General features: G+C 40.7%; 1 protein-coding gene across 8 annotated transcripts in view; it reads right to left on the reverse strand.

The window, feature by feature from the left end:
• The window catches only part of Akr1c2 (aldo-keto reductase family 1, member C2), a 48,260-nt gene that overhangs the window by 23,221 nt on the left and 5,401 nt on the right, over positions 1 to 19,638 (reverse strand). For 2 of the 8 annotated variants that reach the window (NM_001440121.1, NM_001440120.1), the window contains 1 exon segment: positions 9,941 to 10,001. The gene's annotated coding sequence lies outside the window, so the exon portion shown is untranslated. 8 annotated transcript variants of the gene reach the window in all.

Below are 19,638 nucleotides of genomic sequence, written 5' to 3' on the forward strand. Positions count from 1 at the left end.
AATACAAGACATGGAAGAGAGAATCTCGGGAGCAGAAGATTCCATAGAAATCATTGACTCAACTGTCAGAGATAATGTAAAGCGGAAAAAGCTACTGGTCCAAAACATACAGGAAATCCAGGACTCAATGAGAAGATCAAACCTAAGGATAATAGGTATAGAAGAGAGTGAAGACTCCCAGCTCAAAGGACCAGTAAATATCTTCAACAAAAACATAGAAGAAAACTTCCCTAACCTAAAAAAAGAGATACCCATAGGCATACAAGAAGCCTACAGAACTCCAAATAGATTGGACCAGAAAAGAAACACCTCCTGTCACATAATTGTCAAAACACCAAACGCACAAAATAAAGAAAGAATATTAAAAGCAGTAAGGGAAAAAGGTCAAGTAACATATAAAGGGAGACCTATCAGAATCACACCAGACTTCTCGCCAGAAACTATGAAGGCCAGAAGATCCTGGACTGATGTTATACAGACCCTAAGAGAACACAAATGCCAGCCCAGGTTACTATATCCAGCAAAACTCTCAATTAACATTGATGGAGAAACCAAGATATTCCATGACAAAACCAAATTTACACAATATCTTTCTACAAATCCAGCACTACAAAGGATAATAAATGGTAAAGCCCAACATAAGGAGGCAAGCTATACCCTAGAAGAAGCAAGAAACTAATCGTCTTGGCAACAAAACAAAGAGAATGAAAGCACACAAACATAACCTCACATCCAAATATGAATATAAAGGGAAACAATAATCACTATTCCTTAATATCTCTCAATATCAATGGCCTCAACTCCCCAATAAAAAGACATAGATTAACAAACTGGATACGCAACGAGGACCCTGCATTCTGCTGCCTACAGGAAACACACCTCAGAGACAAAGACAGACACTACCTCAGAGTGAAAGGCTGGAAAACAACTTTCCAAGCAAATGGTCAGAAGAAGCAAGCTGGAGTAGCCATTCTAATATCAAATAAAATCAATTTCCAACTAAAAGTCATCAAAAAAGATAAGGAAGGACACTTCATATTCATCAAAGGAAAAATCCACCAAGATGAACTCTCAATCCTCAATATCTATGCCCCAAATACAAGGGCACCTACATACGTAAAAGAAACCTTACTAAAGCTCAAAACACACATTGCACCTCACACAATAATAGTGGGAGATTTCAACACCCCACTCTCATCAATGGACAGATCATGGAAACAGAAATTAAACAGTGATGTAGACAGACTAAGAGAAGTCATGAGCCAAATGGACTTAACGGATATTTATAGAACATTCTATCCTAAAGCAAAAGGATATACCTTCTTCTCAGCTCCTCATGGTACTTTCTCCAAAATTGACCATATAATTGGTCAAAAAACGGGCCTCAACAGGTACAGAAAGATAGAAATAATCCCATGCGTGCTATCGGACCACCACGGCCTAAAACTGGTCTTCAATAACAATAAGGGAAGAATGCCCACATATACGTGGAAATTGAACAATGCTCTACTCAATGATAACCTGGTCAAGGAAGAAATAAAGAAAGAAATTAAAAACTTTTTAGAATTTAATGAAAATGAAGATACAACATACTCAAACTTATGGGACACAATGAAAGCTGTGCTAAGAGGAAAACTCATAGCGCTGAGTGCCTGCAGAAAGAAACAGGAAAGAGCATATGTCAGCAGCTTGACAGCACACCTAAAAGCTCTAGAACAAAAAGAAGCAAATACACCCAGGAGGAGTAGAAGGCAGGAAATAATCAAACTCAGAGCTGAAATCAACCAAGTAGAAACAAAAAGGACCATAGAAAGAATCAACAGAACCAAAAGTTGGTTCTTTGAGAAAATCAACAAGATAGATAAACCCTTAGCCAGACTAACGAGAGGACACAGAGAGTGCGTCCAAATTAACAAAATCAGAAATGAAAAGGGAGACATAACTACAGATTCAGAGGAAATTCAAAAAATCATCAGATCTTACTATAAAAACCTATATTCAACAAAATTTGAAAATCTTCAGGAAATGGACAATTTCCTAGACAGATACCAGGTATCGAAGTTAAATCAGGAACAGATAAACCAGTTAAACAACCCCATAACTCCTAAGGAAATAGAAGCAGTCATTAAAGGTCTCCCAACCAAAAAGAGCCCAGGTCCAGACGGGTTTAGTGCAGAATTCTATCAAACCTTCATGGAAGACCTCATACCAATATTATCCAAACTGTTCCACAAAATTGAAACAGATGGAGCCCTACCGAATTCCTTCTACGAAGCCACAATTACTCTTATACCTAAACCACACAAAGACACAACAAAGAAAGAGAACTTCAGACCAATTTCCCTTATGAATATCGACGCAAAAATACTCAATAAAATTCTGGCAAACCGAATTCAAGAGCACATCAAAACAATCATCCACCATGATCAAGTAGGCTTCATCCCAGGCATGCAGGGATGGTTTAATATACGGAAAACCATCAACGTGATCCATTATATAAACAAACTGAACGAACAGAACCTCATGATCATTTCATTAGATGCTGAGAAAGCATTTGACAAAATTCAACACCCCTTCATGATAAAAGTCCTGGAAAGAATAGGAATTCAAGGCCCATACCTAAACATAGTAAAAGCCATATACAGCAAACCAGTTGCTAACATTAAACTAAATGGAGAGAAACTTGAAGCAATCCCACTAAAATCAGGGACTAGACAAGGCTGCCCACTCTCTCCCTACTTATTCAATATAGTTCTTGAAGTTCTAGCCAGAGCAATCAGACAACAAAAGGAGATCAAGGGGATACAGATCGGAAAAGAAGAGGTCAAAATATCACTATTTGCAGATGACATGATAGTATATTTAAGTGATCCCAAAAGTTCCACCAGAGAACTACTAAAGCTGATAAACAACTTCAGCAAAGTGGCTGGGTATAAAATTAACTCAAATAAATCAGTTGCCTTCCTCTATACAAAAGAGATACAAGCCGAGAGAGAAATTAGGGAAACGACACCCTTCATAATAGACCCAAATAATATAAAGTACCTCGGTGTGACTTTAACCAAGCAAGTAAAAGATCTGTACAATAAGAACTTCAAGACACTGAGGAAAGAAATTGAAGAAGACCTCAGAAGATGGAAAGATCTCCCATGCTCATGGATTGGCAGGATTAATTTAGTAAAAATGGCCATTTTACCAAAAGCAATCTACAGATTCAATGCAATCCCCATCAAAATACCAATCCAATTCTTCAAAGAGTTAGACAGAACAATTTGCAAATTCATCTGGAATAACAAAAAACCCAGGATAGCTAAAGCTATCCTCAACAATAAAAGGACTTCAGGGGGAATCACTATCCCTGAACTCAATCAGTATTACAGAGCAATAGTGATAAAAACTGCATGGTATTGGTACAGAGACAGACAGATAGACCAATGGAATAGAATTGAAGACCCAGAAATGAACCCACACACCTATGGTCACTTGATTTTTGACAAAGGAGCCAAAACCATCCAATGGAAAAAAGATAGCATTTTCAGCAAATGGTGCTGGTTCAACTGGAGGGCAACATGTAGAAGAATGCAGATCGATCCATGCTTATCACCCTGTACAAAGCTTAAGTCCAAGTGGATCAAGGACCTCCACATCAAACCAGACACACTCAAACTAATAGAAGAAAAACTAGGGAAGCATCTGGAACACATGGGCACTGGAAAAAATTTCCTGAACAAAACACCAATGGCTTATGCTCTAAGATCAAGAATTGACAAATGGGATCTCATAAAACTGCAAAGCTTCTGTAAGGCAAAGGACACTGTGGTTAGGACAAAACGGCAACCAACAGATTGGGAAAAGATCTTTACCAATCCTACAACAGATAGAGGCCTTATATCCAAAATATACAAAGAACTCAAGAAGTTAGACCGCAGGGAAACAAATAACCCTATTAAAAAATGGGGTTCAGAGCTAAACAAAGAATTCACAGCTGAGGAATGCCGAATGGCTGAGAAACACCTAAAGAAATGTTCAACATCTTTAGTCATAAGGGAAATGCAAATCAAAACAACCCTGAGATTTCACCTCACACCAGTGAGAATGGCTAAGATCAAAAACTCAGGTGACAGCAGATGCTGGCGAGGATGTGGAGAAAGAGGAACACTCCTCCATTGTTGGTGGGATTGCAGACTGGTAAAACCATTCTGGAAATCAGTCTGGAGGTTCCTCAGAAAATTGGACATTGAACTGCCTGAGGATCCAGCTATACCTCTCTTGGGCATATACCCAAAAGATGCCTCAACATATAAAAGAGACACGTGCTCCACTATGTTCATCGCAGCCTTATTTATAATAGCCAGAAACTGGAAAGAACCCAGATGCCCTTCAACAGAGGAATGGATACAGAAAATGTGGTACATCTACACAATGGAATATTACTCAGCTATCAAAAACAACGAGTTTATGAAATTCATAGGCAAATGGTTGGAACTGGAAAATATCATCCTGAGTGAGCTAACCCAATCACAGAAAGACATACATGGTATGCACTCATTGATAAGTGGCTATTAGCCCAAATGCTTGAATTACCCTAGATCCCTAGAACAAACGAAACTCAAAACGGATGATCAAAATGTGAATGCTTCACTCCTTCTTTAAATGAGGAAAAAGAATACCCTTGGCAGGGAAGGGAGAGGCAAAGATTAAAACAGAGACTGAAGGAACACCCATTCAGAGCCTGCCCCACATGTGGCCCATACATATACAGCCACCCAATTAGACAAGATGGATGAAGCAAAGAAGTGCAGACCGACAGGAGCCGGATGTAGATCTCTCCTGAGAGACACAGCCAGAATACAGCAAATACAGAGGTGAATGCCAGCAGCAAACCACTGAACTGAGAATAAGTCCCCTATTGAAGGAATCAGAGAAAGAACTGGAAGAGCTTGAAGGGGCTCGAGACCCCAAAAGTACAACAATACCAAGCAATCAGAGCTTCCAGGGACTAAGCCACTACCTAAAGACTATACATGGACTGACCCTGGACTCTGACCCCATAGGTAGCAATGAATATCCTAGTAAGAGCACCAGTGGAAGGGGAAGCCCTGGGTCCTGCTAAGACTGAACCCCCAGTGAACTAGTCTATGGGGGGAGGGCGGCAATGGGGGGAGGGTTGGGAGGGGAACACCCATAAGGAAGGGGAGGGGGAAGGGGGATGTCTGCCCGGAAACCGGGAAAGGGAATAACACTCGAAATGTATATAAGAAATACTCAAGTTAATAAAAAAAAAAAAAAAAAAAAAAAAAAAAAAAAGAAAAAAAAAAAAGAAGGGGAGGGGTGGGGACTAGGGGGATGTTGGCCCAGGAATAACAATTGAAATGTAAATAAGAAATACTCAATTTAATAAAGATGGAAAAAAATAAAAGAGGGCTACAACAGAGAATCTTCAATTGGACAGTGTTTCATGGGGATTTGGTATAGTCTGACCTCAGAAGACCAGCAGAAAGTAGTTTTTCCAGACTTTGCAGGGCACACTTGCTGTGTTAATGGGTTCAGGTTACAAAGTCTTTTTCTATTACACTTTGATGTGTTTTGTATTGTCAAAGCTTAGATGTGAAATTACGTTCTCTTTTTCTATTGCCCATTTTTCCCATTAAGAGAGGCATGTTGCCATGTTTGGTTGATATCTCTGAGAGGCCTGCCTTTTGTTGAAGGGAAATGGAGGAGGAAATGAAGCAAAGTGTCAGAAGCAGGGGAGCTGGGAAGAGAACAGGAAGCAGAAACTGCAGTTGGGATATAGTTATGAGGGAATAAAAAATATTTGAAAAATATTTATGTTCACCAAAGGAAGAGAAAATTATGTCGGCCCTATATCTCTCTGCATTGAATTATGAAAGCACACCATTTACTAATTAACATCATAGGCTCTGAAACTATCACCCTTTATATCACTCTTGCTTTGAATTTTCTCTCGCATCATTTGGATTGGAGTGATATTCTGGTCTTTGGATTTGTGAATTGTTTAACTGAAATAAGATATTGGAGTTATTGGAATGGAATGAAGGTGTTGTACACTTGAAGGAGATGGGAATTTTGAAACTCAGGGAAGGATGCCAAAGTATGAAATGTTAATCTGTGGTGCTTAGTCTTGATGTTGATCTTAATTGGATCTAGAATCAGAAAAGAGACATATGTCATGGAAGGGATATAAGGGCACTTCCAAGAAGAATCAGTTGATGGACCCAGACCTGCCTAGACCTATGGCATTGACAGGAGCTGCTCATATACAACAAAACCAAAGAGCTGCCTATCCTGCAGGACCTCAGCCCTTGCTAGTGAGTGCCATTAATTTTTTGTTGTTGCTGCCATTCACTGATCATGGAACCCATATTCTTCAGTCCTCCAACATGGGCTCTCCAGGAATCCTCAAAGCCTTCAGTGCCAGACTGTGATTGGGACTCTTGATCTTTGTGGGCCGATCAATTGCCAGTTTCAACCTCTCCAGTAGGTATCCAGTCAGTTGTACTGCCCTATTGTATAAGTCAGTCTAATAAACTCATTTCCAAAAACGTTAATATTCTGTTGGCTCCATTCACTTGAGTAATATAACATCCTTTACCCCTGAGAAACCATGCAGAGGCTAGTTACTCCCAAATGCAAGTGTTGTGAGTAGTCTATGGAGGCACAGCTAGAACATGAGGGTACTACACTCATGGATAAATTAATGTCAATATTAAAAAGGGTTGAGTTTCTGCATTCCATCTGCAGTTCTGCCTCTCTTCTGAAGGTTGTTTTCCAAATTTTATTCCTTTATAGACACAGCACATCTCCCCATGGCAGAAGCTGTCCCATATATGTGTGCTTTCTCCCCTTCATAACTCTGCGAAACGAATCTTTATCCTTGTAAATTACTGCTCTCTTTTACAACAGCACCACACAAACTGTGATGGCATGTTTTCCAAACCTGAATAGTAAATATAAGAAATATTAAATTATAGTATTATACATCAGAATATATAATTATAATAATAGTAATATATAATGCATAAATATAAATTATAGGTGGTATTATATAATATCATTAAAGGTTTACAATATAAAAAATAAGTTAATTTGTGTGGGTCTGCGTTCTAACCTGCCACTGTGGTGTGGCACATGTTGCTTGGACAAGTGGCATGTGGAGAGCTAGACTGTGTTTACTCTGCTCTACCAGATGCTGGAAACACATCTCGGGGGTAGGAAAACACAGCCTAGGAGGTATGAGGCCAAATCTGGTGTTCCCTGACTCCCAGGAATACCATCACTACGGGGTGCTGCACAGAGGAGTTGGGAATCAAGCTCCAGGTTTCCAGGTCTTTGGTGAGACTGGACCTGGGAGAATGGAAAACTCCTCTTTAGCTCATCTGTGAAAGTCCTCAGTTCAGTGGAAGCTGTCATGGAGCCTTCTACGTGAGGATTAGGCTGTGGCTCTGTAAGCAAGACCTTCTCCATATTCCCCATAGCTGTTCTTAATGAAAGAGACAGTCCTTGGTTCCAAACAGTTTATTGATTATTCATTGTGGAAAATAGGTGCATACCAATTCCTCAGGAAGAACCAGAGACGAAAATACCTTTTTCAGGAAGGAATGTCTGGGAAGGGAAGCTTATTAGCTAAACTTTGTTCCGGGGCTACACGACCATAGGTCAAGTTTCCTTATGTGGGAAGTGTGTCACGTGTTCCAGGCCAGGAGTCTGGTAGGAATGAGGGAGCCACCTACCGTCTCAGGTGGATGCCTGGGTGCTATGGCATCTGAACCTACTCAACCTTCCAAGTTTCCTGCCATTGTCTACTGCCCTACAGATTTGTTTATATTACCCTTTATCTGGGAAGAAATATGCTTCCACTGTAAGAAGAGGGGCTCAACGCTATATCAGTGTAAGTGTGTGAATAATAAGAATCTAGGGAACAAAATATATTTTGACAAGAGGAAGGAAGTGGATTAAGGTGTGGCAGGACAGTTAAAAGGAATGGAGAAACAAATAGTGTGGAGATAAGCACAGGAAACAGACAGCAGCTCCAACCTCAGCTCTTCCCACCCTTAGGATGGTAGAGTGGAGACCACAAAACAAACGTCATTGCACTGACACAATCAGGCTGTTCATCCAAAGCCATGCTGCAAGCTCTCAGTTTCCGTAAGCCCTAAGTATGAGGTGGGAGTTTGCGGTAATGGTCATTAGTGCATAACAAGCAGGCATCGGAGGACACATCTGCTTTGCCATGACCTAGCCTAGTTTGCCTCTGCTTCAGTTACAACCCACGGCACAAAAGCAATTTGTGAAAGAAGGGAAATCCATCAATGAGAGAATAAAAAGCAGCAACCTGGACGCAGAAATTGATACAGGGACCAGTTTGGAGCACTACTATTAACTTGCTCAACTACCTTTCTTAGGCAAGGCAGGCACACATTTTCAGACATGACACTACCCACATTGGGCTGTGCCCATATTCATCAACTACAGATCAAGGAAATATGCTGCATACATGTCCATAAGCCAATCTGATGGAGACAATTCTCTTATCTCAGGCAACTCTTTCTTTCAAGTTGACCAAAACTAACCAACAAAATGATCTTTTATCAGCCTAGTACAGAAGCACACAACTATTCGATCATACCCTTTCCTCTTTTCATTTGTCCCTCATGTTGAGTTCTCATGCTAATATCAGTATATATTTCAGTCCAAACTTAAGATTTCCTTATTTTTGTTAAATTTCCATCAGTTTAATAGCTCAAAGTCTTTTTAAATTGTCTATTACTATAGACGATAGGGTCCCTATAGACTATAGTCAACCCTACTGACTATAATTTTATAGGGTCCTATAAAATTCATAATTAGTCAAATCTTATTTCAAAAGGGGAAAACAATGCATAATTATAATCAGATAAAAGCAAAACTGAAATGTGACAATGTAAATAGCTCAGTATCTGACATACAGAATTCACGACCTTCTGAACATCAAAGACCTTGTGGAGCTACACTTTCCTCAGTCTGCCACATCAACACACACAACTTACCTCACAATCTTGGGATAGCTGCACTCTTAAGCTACCCTGTCTTTGTAATCACTGCACTGTCATGATATCTCTGAAGTGAAAACTTCTGAGATCTTTGGAAAGTCAGTTATGACAAGTGATATGTTACTGGGGGAACACAGGTCAAATGTGGTTTTGCTAAAGCAGACACATGAAGGAATTTATTTTCTGAAAAAGACACAGAAACTCTGCTATAGCAACCATGTTAAAGGACACACAATGTTCAGGAAGAATAAAAGCATGGTGCCATAGACAGTGGGAACTTAAGCATTGGCTTGCTTTGCTCCACCTTTCTATTCTTCAATAGTGATATGCATGCACTGGTTTTACTTTACCCTGTGTTGCTGAGCTCTGCCTGTGGGAACATAGAGAAAAACTAGGCTTAGAACTTTCCCTGAGGTTCCTGAGGCTTCTTGCTTCTTCCTTAGTCTTTGGCCAGATGGCGAGTCTTATGGGTTCTTGTACACTGAGCTGCCCTTGTTGGTTCCTGTGTGGTGACTGCCAAGTGGACTTCCTGTGTGTCCAAATAACCTTTCTTTTCCACCACCTCTGGTGGGTGGTGGGCTAGAGGGGAGGTTGAATGCTTAGTAAAGTAGTTTGGGAAAAATATATGCCTACATATCTCCTTTATTCTGAGGACCTACAATGACCTCCTGGCCTCTTCTCAGGAACTCTGATTTTACCACGTGGTGCCACGCCTTAGCTGCTCCTGATGAATCTTTGAAAACTCAGGATTTATATTGCCAAAACCAGTACCATGTGATAGACTCTTACACATTACCAAGTTCAACTTCCAATTTGAGATAGCCTTAACTACATCCAGATCACACCTTCTGTATATTGACCTCAAGGAAACACTTTTAAGAAAATCTCACCTCTATGATACTTCTGTGAATGGTAGCCAATTCTTCAGGGCTAGCTAATCTGCACCAACTGCTGCAGATAGAAACAAAGAGCAATTTCACTTCCAGAGATGGTTAATTCAAAATAGTTTCTGCTGAGTTTCTCAGGCTTCTAATTATGAAAGTGAGTGTTAAAGAGTTAATATTTACTTAAGACAATGTGTGGGCACTGGAGCTGCAGGTCCCTCATGCTCCAGACACCACCTGGACCTGAAGGGACCAGATCAACAGTTCTCTGCACCCAAATCCCAAGGGAGGGAGAGCTAAACCTTCAGAGGAGCAGACATGCCTGGGAAGTCAGAAGAGACTACACTCTGCCCACATTTCTGACTCCAGAGGAAAACACCTAATGCCATCTGGGAAGCCGGTGCACAGGGGCTCCCGGAAAAGGCGGCGCAGGCCCTCCTGGTTGCCGCCCTCACAGAGAGCTCAAAAGCAACCTCCCATGAGCAAACTTGAGCTGCAGGGCCACAGGTAAGACCAACTTTTCTACTCTAAGCAACCTGCCTGGTGGTCTCAGGACCCACAGAGGCAAAATTCCTCTGGACCAGACACTTATGGTTTTTAGCTGCAGCCCCAACCTCGCTGATCCCGGCCCGCAGCTCACTGCTCCCAAACCCCTAGGGAGAGAGAGCTCACTGCTCAGAGAGGTGGGGACTCCTGAGACTGCAGAGCGGGAGAAACCACCAATATTGCCCACCCCTGCCCACCTCCCTGGCTCAAGAGAAAATTGTATACTACCTCTGGGAACCGGAAGATAGGGGCTCTGGAGCTGCAGGTCCCCTGTGCTCCAGATACCACCTAGACCTGAAGGGACTGGATCAACAGTTCTCTGCACACAAATCCCATGGGAGGGAGAGCTAAACCTTCAGAGGGGCAGACACGCCTGGGAAACCAGAAGAGACTGCCCACATTTCTGACTCCAGAGGAAAACACCTAACACCATCTGGGACCCCAGTGAACGGATGCTACCAGAAAATGCAGCACAGGCCCTCCTGGTTGCAGCCCTCACGGAGATCTAAAAAGCAACTCCCCACAAGCCATGAGACCACAGGTAAGACCAACTTTTCTGCCCCATGCGACCTGCCTGGTAGAATCAGGACACAGGCCCACAGGAATAGCTGAAGACAGGTAGACAGGAAAGACTACACGCCTGAAAGCAGAACACTCTGTTCCCATAACTGGCTGAAAGAAAACAGGAAAACAGGTCTACAGCACTCCTGACACACAGGCCTATAGGATGGTCTCCCCACTGTCAGAAAAAGCAGAACAAAGTAACACCACAGACAACCTGATGGCGAGAGGCAAGCACAGATACCCAAGCAACAGAAACCAAGACGACATGGCATCATCAGAGCCCAATACTCCCACCAAAGCAAACACTGAATATCCAAACATGCCAGAAAAGCAAGATCTATATTTAAAATCGTATTTGATCATGATGCTGGAGGTCTTCAAGAAAGACATGAAGAACTCCCATAGAGAAACGTGGGAAAACATAAATAAACAAGTAGAAGCCTATAGAGAGGAATCACAAAAATCCCTGAAAGAATTCCAGGAAAACACAATCAAACAGTTGAAGGAATTAAAAGTGGAAATAGAAGCAATGAAGAAAGAACACAGGGAAACAGCCCTGGATATAGAAAACCAAAGGAAGAGACAAGGAGCCGTAGATACAAGCATCATCAACAGAATACAAGAGATAGAAGAGAGAATCTCAGGAGCAGATGATTCCATAGAAATCATTGATACAACTGTTAAAGATAATATAAAATGGAAAAAGCTACTGGTCCAAAACATGCAGGAAATCCAGGACTCAATGAAAAGATCAAACCTAAGGAAAATAGGTATAGAAGAGAGTGAACACTCCCACCTCAAAGGACCAGTAAGTATCTTCAAAAAAATCATAGACGAAAACTTCCCTAACCTAAAGAAAGAGATGCCCATAAACGTACAAGAAGCCTACAGAGCTCCAAATAGATTGGACCAGAAAAGAAACTCCTCCTGTCACATAATAGTCAAAACACCAAAGGCACAAAATAAACAAAGAATATTAAAAGCAGTAAGGGAAAAAGGTCAAGTAACATACAAAGGCAGACCTATCAGAATCACAACAGATTTTCGCCAGAGACTATGAAAGCCAGAAGATCCTGGACAGATGTCATACAGACCCTAAGAGAACACAAATGCCAGCCCAGGTTACTGTATCCTGCAAAACTCTCAATTAACATAGATGGAGAAACCAAGATATTCCATGACAAAACCAAATTTACACAATATCTTTCTATAAATCCAGCGCTACAAAGGATAATAAATGGTAAAGCCCAACGTAAGGAGGCGACCTACACCCTAGAAAAAGCAAGAAACTAATCGTCTTGGCAACAAATCATAGAGAAGAAAAGCACACAAACATAATCTCACATCCAAATATGAATATAAGAGGAAGCAATAATCACTATTCCTTAATGTCTCTCAACATCAATGGCCTCAACTCCCCAATAAAAAGATATAGATTAACAAACTGGATACGCAATGAGGACCCTGAATTCTGCTGCCTACAGGAAACTCACCTCAGAGACAAAGACAGACACTACCTCAGAGTGAAAGGCTGGAAAACAACTTTCAAGAAAATAGTCGGAAGAAGCAAGCTGGAGTAGCCATTCTAATAGCGAATGAAATCGATATTCAACTAAAAGTCATCAAAAAAGATAAGGAAGGACACGTCATATGCATCAAAGGAAAAATCCACCAAGATGAACTCTCAAACCTAAATATCTATGCTCCAAATACAAGGGCACCTACATACGTAAAAGAAACCTTACTAAAGCTCAAAACACACATTGAACCTCATACAATAATAGTAGGAGATTTCAACACCACACTCTCATCAATGGACAGATCATGGAAACACAAATTAAACAGAGACATAGACAGACTAAGAGAAGTCATGAACCAAATGGACTTAACAGATATTTATAGAACATTCTATCCTAAAGCAAAAGGATGTACATTCTCTCACCACCTCACGGTATTTTCTCCAAAATTGACCATATCATTGGTCATAAAACAGGCCTCAACAGATACAGAAAGACAGAAATAATCCCATGTGTCCTATCAGACCACCACGGGCTAAAGCTGGTCCTCAATAACAATAAGGGAAGAAAAGCCATATATACATGGAAGTTGAACAATGCTCCACTCAATGATAACCTGGTCAAGGAAGAAGTAAGAAAAAAGTTAAAGACTTCTTAGAATTTAATGAAAATGATAGTACAACATACCCAAACTTATGGGACACAATGAAAGCTGTGCTAAGAGGAAAACTCATAGCTCTGAGTACCTGCAGAAAGAAACAGGAGAGAGCATATGTCACCAGCTTGACAGCACACCTAAAAACTCTAGAACAAAAAGAAGCAAATACACACAGGAGGAGTAGAAGGCAGGAAATAATCAATCTCAGAGCTGAAATCAGCCAAGTAGAAACAAAAAGGAGCAGAGAAAGAATCAACAGATTCAAAAGTAGGTTCTTTGAGAAAATCAACACGATAGATAAACCCTTAGCCAGACTAACGAGAGGACACAGAGAGTGTGTCCAAATTAACAAAATTGGAAATGAAAAGGGAGACATAACTACAGATTCAGAGGAAATTCAAAAAATCATCAGATCTTACTATAAAAACCTATATTCAACAAAACTTGAAAATCTTCAGGAAATGGACAATTTCCTAGACAGATACCAGGTACCGAAGTTAAATCAGGAACAGATAAACCAGTTAAACAACCCCATAACTCCTAAAGAAATAGAAGCAGTCATTAAAGATCTCCCAAACAAAAAGAGCCCAGGTCCAGACGGGTTTAGTGCAGAATTCTATCAAACCTTCATAGAAGACCTCATACCAATATTATCCAAACTATTCCACAAAATTGAAACAGATGGAGCACTACCGAATTCCTTCTACGAAGCCACAATTACTCTTATACCTAAACCACACAAAGACACAACAAAGAAAGAGAACTTCAGACCAATTTCCCTTATGAATATCGACGCAAAAATACTCAATAAAATTCTGGCAAACCGAATTCAAGAGCACATCAAAACAATCATCCACCATGATCAAGTAGGCTTCATCCCAGGCATGCAGGGATGGTTTAATATACGGAAAACCATCAACGTGATCCATTATATAAACAAACTGAAAGAACAGAACCACATGATCATTTCATTAGATGCTGAGAAAGCATTTGACAAAATTCAACACCCCTTCATGATAAAAGTCCTGGAAAGAATAGGAATTCAAGGCCCATACCTAAACATAGTAAAAGCCATATACAGCAAACCAGTTGCTAACATTAAACTAAATGGAGAGAAACTTGAAGCAATCCCACTAAAATCAGGGACTAGACAAGGCTGCCCACTCTCTCCCTACTTATTCAATATAGTTCTTGAAGTTCTAGCCAGAGCAATCAGACAACAAAAGGAGATCAAGGGGATACAGATCGGAAAAGAAGAGGTCAAAATATCACTATTTGCAGATGACATGATAGTATATTTAAGTGATCCCAAAAGTTCCACCAGAGAACTACTAAAGCTGATAAACAACTTCAGCAAAGTGGCTGGGTATAAAATTAACTCAAATAAATCAGTTGCCTTCCTCTATACAAAAGAGAAACAAGCCGAGAAAGAAATTAGGGAAACGACACCCTTCATAATAGACCCAAATAATATAAATTACCTCGGTGTGACTTTAACTAAGCAAGTAAAAGATCTGTACAATAAGAACTTCAAGACACTGAGGAAAGAAATTGAAGAAGACCTCAGAAGATGGAAAGATCTCCCATGCTCATGGATTGGCAGGATTAATATAGTAAAAATGGCCATTATACCAAAAGCAATCTACAGATTCAATGCAATCCCCATCAAAATACCAATCCAATTCTTCAAAGAGTTAGACAGAAAAATTTGCAAATTCATCTGGAATAACAAAAAACCCAGGATAGCTAAAGCTATCCTCAACAATAAAAGGATGTCAGGGGGAATCACTATCCCTGAACTCAAGCAGTATTACAGAGCAATAGTGATAAAAACTGCATGGTATTGGTACAGAGACAGACAGATAGACCAATGGAATAGAATTGAAGACCCAGAAATGAACCCACACACCTATGGTCACTTGATTTTTGACAAAGGAGCCAAAACCATCCAATGGAAAAAAGATAGCATTTTCAGCAAATGGTGCTGGTTCAACTGGAGGGCAACATGTAGAAGAATGCAGATCGATCCATGCTTATCACCCTGTACAAAGCTTAAGTCCAAGTGGATCAAGGACGTCCACATCAAAGCAGACACACTCAAACTAATAGAAGAAAAACTAGGGAAGCATCTGGAAAACATGGGCGCTGGAAAAAATTTCCTGAACAAAACACCAATGGCTTATGCTCTAAGATCAAGAATCGACAAATGGGATCTCATAAAACTGCAAAGCTTCTGTAAGGCAAAGGACACTGTGGTTAGGACAAAACGGCAACCAACAGATTGGGAAAAGATCTTTACCAATCCTACAACAGATAGAGGCCTTATATCCAAAATATACAAAGAACTCAAGAAGTTAGACCGCAGGGAAACAAATAACCCTATTAAAAAATGGGGTTCAGAGCTAAACAAAGAATTCACAGCTGAGGAATGCCGAATGGCCGAGAAACACCTAAAGAAATGTTCAACATCTTTAGTCATAAGGGAAATGCAAATCAAAACAACCCTGAGATTTCACCTCACACCAGTGAGAATGGCTAAGATCAAAAACTCAGGTGACAGCAGATGCTGGCGAGGATGTGGAGAAAGAGGAACACTCCTCCATTGTTGGTGGGATTGCAGACTGGTAAAACCATTCTGGAAATCAGTCTGGAGGTTCCTCAGAAAATTGGACATTGAACTACTTGAGGATCCAGCTATACCTCTCGTGGGCATATACCCAAAAGATGCCTCAACATATAAAAGAGACACGTGCTCCACTATGTTCATCGCAGCCTTATTTATAATAGCCAGAAGCTGGAAAGAACCCAGATGCCCTTCAACAGAGGAATGGATACAGAAAATGTGGTACATCTACACAATGGAATATTACTCAGCTATCAAAAACAACGAGTTTATGAAATTCGTAGGCAAATGGTTGGAACTGGAAAATATCATCCTGAGTGAGCTAACCCAATCACAGAAAGACATACATGGTATGCACTCATTGATAAGTGGCTATTAGCCCAAATGCTTGAATTACCCTAGATCCCTAGAACAAAGGAAACTCAAGACGGATGATCAAAATGTGAATGCTTCACTCCTTCTTTAAATGAGGAAAAAGAATACCCTTGGCAGGGAAGGGAGAGGCAAAGATTAAAACAGAGACTGAAGGAACACCCATTCAGAGCCTGCCCCACATGTGGCCCATACATATACAGCCACCCAATTAGACAAGATGGATGAAGCAAAGAAGTGCAGACCGACAGGAGCCGGATGTAGATCTCTCCTGAGAGACACAGCCAGAATACAGCAAATACAGAGGCGAATGCCAGCAGCAAACCACTGAACTGAGAATAGGTCCCCTATTGAAGGAATCAGAGAAAGAACTGGAAGAGCTTGAAGGGGCTCGAGACCCCAAAAGTACAACAATGCCAAGCAATCAGAGCTTCCAGGGACTAAGCCACTACCTAAAGACTATACATGGACTGACCCTGGACTCTGACCCCATAGGTAGCAATGAATATCCTAGTAAGAGCACCAATGGAAGGGGAAGCCTTGGGTCCTGCTAAGACTGAACCCCCAGTGAACTAGTCTATGGGGGGAGGGCGGCAATGGGGGGAGGGTTGGGAGGGGAACACCCATAAGGAAGGGGAGGGGGGAGGGGGATGTTTGCCCGGAAACCGGGAAAGGGAATAACACTCGAAATGTATATAAGAAATACTCAAGTTAATAAAAAAAATAAAAAAAAATAAACAAAGAAAAAAAAAAAAACAATCATCCTCCATGATCAAGTTGGCTTCATCCCAGGCATGCAGGGACAGTTTAATACATGGAAAACCGTCAATGTGATTCATTATATAAACAAACTGAAAGAACAAAACCACAAGATCATTTCATTAGATGCTAAGAAAGCATTTGACAAAATTCAAAACCCCTTCATGATAAAAGTCCTGGAAAGAAGAGGAATTCAAGGCCAATACCTAAAATTATTAAAAGCTGTATACAGCAAACCAGTAGCGAACATTAAACTAAATGGAGAGAAACTTGAAGCAATCCCACCAAAATCAGGTACTAGAAAAGGCTGACCACCCTCTCCCTACTTATTCAATATAGTTCTTGAAGTTCTAGCCAGAGCAATCAGACAACAAAAGGAGATCAAGAGGATACAGATTGGAAAAGAAGTGAAAATATCACTAATTGCAGATGATGTGATAGTATATTTAAGTGATCCCATAAATTCCACAAGAGAACTACTAAACCTGATAAACACCTTCAGCAAAGTAACTGAGTATAAGATTAACTCAAATAAACCAGTAGCCTTCCTCTACGCAAAAGAGAAACAAGCCGAAAAAGAAATTAAGGAAATGACACCCTTCATAATAGACCCAAACAGTATAAAGTACCTCGGTGTGACTTTAACCAAGCAAGCAAAAGATCTGTATGATAAGAACTTCAAACCTCTGAAGAAAGAAATTGAAAAAGACCTCAGAAGATGGAAAGATCTCCCATGCTCATGGATTGGAAGGATTAGTATAGTAAAAATGGCCATTTTACCAAAAGTGATCTACAGATTCAGTGCAATGTCCATCAAAATACCAAACTAATTCTTCAAAGAGTTAGACAGAACAATTTTCAAACTCTTCTGGAATAACAAAAACCCAGGATAGCTAAAACTATCCTCAACAATACAAGGACTTCTGGAGGGAATTTCTATCCCTGAACTCAAGCAGTATTAAAGAGCAATAGTTATAAAAACTGCAAGGTATTGGTACAGAGACAAAGAGACAGACCAGTGGAAAAGAATTGAAGACCCAGAAATGAACCCACTCACCTATGGTCACTTGATTTTTGACAAAGGAGCCAAAACCATGCAATGGAAAAAAAGAGCATTTTCAGCAAATGGTGCTGGTTCAACATGAGGTCAGTATGTAGAAGAGTGCAGATCGATCCATGCTTATCACCCTGTGCAAAGCTTAAGTCCAAGTGGATCAAGGACGTCCACATCAACCCAGATACACTCAAACTAATAGAAGAAAAAGTGGGGAAGCATCTCGAACACATGGGCACTGGAGAAAATTTCCTGAACAAAACACCAATGGCTTATGTTCTAAGATCAAGAATTGACAAACGGAATATCATAAAACTGCAAAGCTTCTGTAAGGCAAAGGACATTGTGGTTAGGACAAAACGACAACCAACTGATTGGGAAAAGATCTTTACCAATCCTCCAACGGACAGAGGACTTATATCCAAAATATACAAAGAACTCAAGAAGTTAGACCACAGGGAGAAAAATAACCCTATTAAATAATGGGGTTCAGATCTAAATGAAGAATTCACAGCTGAGGAATGCCGAATGGCTGAGAAACACCTAAAGAAATATTCAACATCTTTAGTCATAAGGAAAATGCAAATCCAATCAACCCTGAGATTTCACTTCCCACCAGTGAGAATGGCTAAGATCAAAAACTCAGGTGACAGCAAATGCTGGCGAGGATGTGCAGAAAGAGGAACACTCCTCCATCATTGGTGGGATTTCAGCCTGGTACAACCATTCTGGAAATCAGTCTGGAGGTTCCTCAGAAAATTGGACATTGAACTACCTGAGGACCCAGCTATTCCTCTCTTGGGAATATACCCAAAAGATGCCTCAACATATAACAAAGACACATGCTCCATTATGTTCGTGGCAACCTTATTTATACTAGCCAGAAGCTGGAAAGAACCCAGATCCCCTTCAACAGAGGAATGGATACAGAAAATGTGGTACATCTACACAATGGAATATTACTCAGCTATCAAAAACAATGAGTTTATGAAATTCATAGGCAAATGGATAGAACAGGAAAATATCATCCTGATTGAGGTAACCCAATCACAGAAAAACTCACATGGTATGCACTCATTGATAAGTGGCTATTAGCCCAAATGCTTGAATTACCCTAGATGCACAGAACACATGAAACTCAAGAAGGATGACCAAAATGTGAATGCTTCACTCCTTCTTTAAAAGGGGAACAAGAATACCTTTGGGAGGGAAAAGGGAGGCAAAGTTTAGAACAGAGGCAGAAGGAACACCCATTCAGAGCCTGCCCCACATGTGGCCCATACACATACAGCCACCCAATTAGATAAGATGGATGAAGCAAAGAAGTGCAGACTGACAGGAGCCGGATGTAGATCTCTCCTGAGAGACACAGCCAAAATACAGCAAATACGGAGGCGAATGCCAGCAGCAAAGCACTGAACTGAGAATGGGACCCCCGTTGAAGGAATCAGAGAAAGGGCTGGAAGAGCTTAAAGGGGCTCGAGTCCCCATATTAACAACAATCCCAACCAACCAGAGAATCCAGGGACTAAGCCAGTATCCAAAGACTATACATGGACTGACCCTGGGCTCCAACCTCACAGGGAGCAATGAATAGCCTAGTAAGAGCAC

The sequence above is a fragment of the Rattus norvegicus genome, chromosome 17 (assembly GCF_021556685.1).
Source record: "Rattus norvegicus strain SHRSP/BbbUtx chromosome 17, alternate assembly SHRSP_T2T, whole genome shotgun sequence".
Classification (NCBI taxonomy): domain Eukaryota; kingdom Metazoa; phylum Chordata; class Mammalia; order Rodentia; family Muridae; genus Rattus; species Rattus norvegicus.